We start from the raw sequence: 5000 nt of genomic DNA, 5'->3' as shown, positions 1-5000 counted from the left end.
CCCCACCAGACCCAGACCTCATCCTCTCTCTCTCTCTCCCTCACCCCACCAGACCTCCTCCTCTCTCTCTCCCTCACCCCACCAGACCTCCTCCTCTCTCTCTCTCTCTCTCACCCCACCAGACCCAGACCTCATCCTCTCTCTCTCCCCTCACCCCACCAAACCCCTCTCTCTCTCTCCCCCTCACCTCACCAGACCTCCTCCTCCTCCCTCTCTCCCCCCCTCACCTCACCAGACCTCCTCCTCCTCCCTCTCTCCCCCTCACCTCACCAGACCTCCTCCTCCTCCCTCTCTCCCCCTCACCTCACCAGACCTCCTCCTCCTCCCTCTCTCCCCCCTCACCTCACCAGACCTCCTCCTCCTCCCTCTCTCCCCCTCACCTCACCAGACCTCCTCCTCCTCCCTCTCTCCCCCCCTCACCTCACCAGACCCAGACCCACTCCACCAGATCCACCGACAAACAGAAGAAAGTTGATGATTAGTATTAGCATTATTAGCATTGACATTATTAGTGTTATTAGTATTATCATTATTAGTATAATACTTTTATAATTAGCATTAGCAGTATTAATATTATTAGCATTATTAATATTAGTATTATAATTAGCATTTGCATTATTAGCATTATTAGCATTGCTTGTATTATTATTATACTTAGCTTTATTAGTATAATTAATATTAGCATTATTAGTATTATTAGTATTATAGTTAGCATCAGCATTATTAGCATTATTAGTATAATTAGCATTAACATTATTAGTATAATTAGCATTAACATTATTAGTATGATTAACATGAGTATTATTTTCATTACTACCAGTTTTATGATCATATACATTTTTCATCTCCAATATGGCTCCAACTTGTTCCACCTGATGACTTGTATGTAATATATCCACATGACAGAATACTACTGGTAGGATGTTATACTCGGACTGCACATCCACTACTCACTAGCCTATTATATGTTAGTGGCTGAGTGCTACACAATGCTGCTGGATGAGGTGAGGATTCCCCCTTTCTTTGTCAAGCTCTGCATGAATTCAACCAATCAACCAATCAATTAATCAACCAACCAATAAATTAATCAACCAACCAATCAATCAACCAATAAATTAATCAATCAATCAACCAATTAATCAACCAACCAATCAACCAATCAATTAATCAATCAACCAATCAACCAATCAATCAACCAATCAATTAATCAACCAACCAATCAATTAATCAACCAACCAATCAACCAATCAACCAATCAACCAACCAATCAATTAATCAACCAACCAATCAACCAATCAACCAATCAACCAACCAATAAACCAATCAATTAATCAACCAACCAATCACCCAATCAACCAACCAATCACCCAATCAACCAATCAATCAATCAACCAATCAATTAATCAACCAACCAATCAACCAATCAACCAATCAATTAATCAACCAACCAATCAACCAATCAATTAATTAACCAACCAATCAACCAGCCAATCACCCAATCAATCAACCAACCAATCACCCAATCAACCAATCAACCAACCAATCAACCAATCAATTAATTAACCAACCAATCAACCAACCAATCACCCAATCAACCAATCAATCAACCAATCAATTAATCAACCAACCAACCACCCAATCAATCAACCAATCAATTAATCAACCAATCAATCAACCAATCAACCAATCAACTAACCAAATAACCAACCAACCAATCAATTAATCAACCAATCAATTAATCAACCAACCAATCAACAATCAACTAACCAACTAACCAACCAATCAATCAACCAACCAATCAATTAATCAACCAACCAATCAACCAATCAACCAACCAACCAACCAACCAACCAATCAACCAAGTATCACTACTACTTCAACAGGGGCGGCAGGGTAGCCTAGTGGTTAGAGTGTTGGACTAGTAACCGGAAGGTTGCAAGTTCAAACCCCCGAGCTGACAAGGTACAAATCTGTCGTTGCCCTGAACAGGCAGTTAACCCACTGTTCCTAGACCGTCATTGAAAATAAGAATTTGTTCTTAACTGACTTGCCTAGTTAAATAAAGGTAAAAAAAAAAAAAAAATGTGTCCCAGTTTTATCCATTGATGACTTGCATGTAAACAAACCATTCATATGACAGAATACTACCCATAGTGCACTGTGTACAGACACTCCACATACTATTAATAAAGCTAACAAAATGTAGCTATTTAGCCGTCACTGTGGAGTTTGTAGAAATCTGCACAAGAGCGTCCCGTGTGTCTTACCCTGTTGTCTGCTGTTGTCCCATGTGTCTTTCTCTGCTGTTGTCCCGTGTGTCTTAACCTGTTGTCTGCTGTTGTCCCATGTGTCTTTCTCTGTTGTTGTCCCGTGTGTCTTACCCTGTTGTCTGCTGTTGTCCCGTGTGTCTTACCCTGTTGTCTGCTGTTGTCCCATGTGTCTTTCTCTGTTGTTGTCCCGTGTGTCTTAACCTGTTGTCTGCTGTTGTCCCGTGTGTCTTAACCTGTTGTCTGCTGTTGTCCCATGTGTCTTACCCTGTTCTCTGCTGTTGTCCCGTGTGTCTTAACCTGTTCTCTGCTGTTGTCCCACCCTGTGTGTCTGCTGTTGTCCCATGTGTCTTTCTCTGTTGTTGTCCCGTCTTAACCTGTTCTCTGCTGTTGTCCCATGTGTCTTACCCTGTTGTCTGCTGTTGTCCCATGTGTCTTACCCTGTTGTCTGCTGTTGTCCCGTGTGTCTTACCCTGTTCTCTGCTGTTGTCCCGTGTGTCTTACCCTGTTCTCTGTTGTTGTCCCGTGTGTCTTACCCTGTTCTCTGCTGTTGTCCCATGTGTCTTACCCTGTTGTCCCATGTGTCTTACCCTGTTGTCTGCTGTTGTCCCGTGTGTCTTACCCTGTTGTCCCGTGTGTCTTACCCTGTTGTCTGTTGTCGCCTGTTGTCCCCGCTGTGTGATGTGTGTCCCCCGCTTGACGGACCAGGTGTGCCTCCGGAGCGCGTGGATGCCGTGTCATCGTGCTCTGTTCCAGGAAGTCTACGAGAAGAGAAGAGGAGAGGACAGTCAGTCAACAGGGTATTCTAGAAGTCTACGAGAAGAGAAGAGGAGAAGACAGTCAGTCTACAGGGTATTCTAGAAGTCTGTGAGAAGAGGAGAGGACAGTCAGTCTACAGGGTATTCTAGAAGTCTACGAGAAGAGAAGAGGAAAAGACAGTCAGTCTACAGGGTATTCTATAAGTCTGTGAGAAGAGGAGAGGACAGTCAGTCTACAGGGTATTCTAGAAGTCTACGAGAAGAGAAGAGGAGAGGAGGACAGTCAGTCTACAGGGTAGTCTAGAAGTCTGTGAGAAGAGAAGAGGAGAGGACAGTCAGTCTACAGGGTAGTCTAGAAGTCTACGAGAAGAGAGGAGGAGAGGACAGTCAGTCTACAGGGTATTCTAGAAGTCTACGAGAAGAGAAGAGGAGAGGACAGTCAGTCTACAGGGTATTCTAGAAGTCTGTGAGAAGAGAAGAGGAGAGGACAGTCAGTCTACAGGGTAGTCTAGAAGTCTACGAGAAGAGAGGAGGAGAGGACAGTCAGTCTACAGGGTATTCTAGAAGTCTACGAGAAGAGAAGAGGAGAGGACAGTCAGTCTACAGGGTAGTCTAGAAGTCTGTGAGAAGAGAAGAGGTGAAGACAGTCAGTCTACAGGGTATTCTAGAAGTCTGTGAGAAGAGAAGAGGAGAGGACAGTCAGTCTACAGGGTATTCTAGAAGTCTACGAGAAGAGGAGAGGACAGTCAGTCTACAGGGTATTCTAGAAGTCTACGAGAAGAGAAGAGGAGAGGACAGTCAGTCTACAGGGTAGTCTAGAAGTCTGTGAGAAGAGAAGAGGAGAGGACAGTCAGTCTACAGGGTAGTCTAGAAGTCTACGAGAAGAGGAGAGGAGAGGACAGTCAGTCTACAGGGTATTCTAGAAGTCTACGAGAAGAGGAGAGGACAGTCAGTCTACAGGGTATTCTAGAAGTCTACGAGAAGAGAAGAGGAGAGGACAGTCAGTCTACAGGGTATTCTAGAAGTCTACGAGAAGAGAAGAGGAGAAGACAGTCAGTCTACAGGGTATTCTAGAAGTCTGTGAGAAGAGGAGAGGGACAGTCAGTCTACAGGGTATTCTAGAAGTCTACGAGAAGAGAAGAGGAGAAGACAGTCAGTCTACAGGGTATTCTATAAGTCTGTGAGAAGAGGAGAGGACAGTCAGTCTACAGGGTATTCTAGAAGTCTATGAGAAGAGAAGAGGAGAGGACAGTCAGTCTACAGGGTAGTCTAGAAGTCTGTGAGAAGAGAAGAGGAGAGGACAGTCAGTCTACAGGGTAGTCTAGAAGTCTACGAGAAGAGAAGAGGAGAGGACAGTCAGTCTACAGGGTAGTCTAGAAGTCTACGAGAAGAGGAGAGGAGAGGACAGTCAGTCTACAGGGTAGTCTAGAAGTCTGTGAGAAGAGAAGAGGAGAGGACAGTCAGTCTACAGGGTAGTCTAGAAGTCTACGAGAAGAGAAGAGGAGAGGACAGTCAGTCTACAGGGTAGTCTAGAAGTCTGTGAGAAGAGAAGAGGAGAGGACAGTCAGTCTACAGGGTAGTCTAGAAGTCTGTGAGAAGAGAAGAGGAGAGGACAGTCAGTCTACAGGGTAGTCTAGAAGTCTGTGAGAAGAGAAGAGGAGAGGACAGTCAGTCTACAGGGTATTCTAGAAGTCTACGAGAAGAGGAGAGGACAGTCAGTCTACAGGGTATTCTAGAAGTCTACGAGAAGAGAAGAGGAGAGGACAGTCAGTCTACAGGGTAGTCTAGAAGTCTGTGAGAAGAGAAGAGGAGAGGACAGTCAGTCTACAGGGTAGTCTAGAAGTCTACGAGAAGAGGAGAGAGGAGAGGACAGTCAGTCTACAGGGTATTCTAGAAGTCTACGAGAAGAGGAGAGGACAGTCAGTCTACAGGGTATTCTAGAAGTCTACGAGAAGAGAAGAGAGAGGACAGTCAG

Source organism: Oncorhynchus keta, unplaced genomic scaffold (genome assembly GCF_023373465.1).
Source record: "Oncorhynchus keta strain PuntledgeMale-10-30-2019 unplaced genomic scaffold, Oket_V2 Un_contig_16493_pilon_pilon, whole genome shotgun sequence".
Classification (NCBI taxonomy): Eukaryota; Metazoa; Chordata; class Actinopteri; order Salmoniformes; family Salmonidae; genus Oncorhynchus; species Oncorhynchus keta.
Note: the sequence above shows the minus strand (reverse complement) of the source record.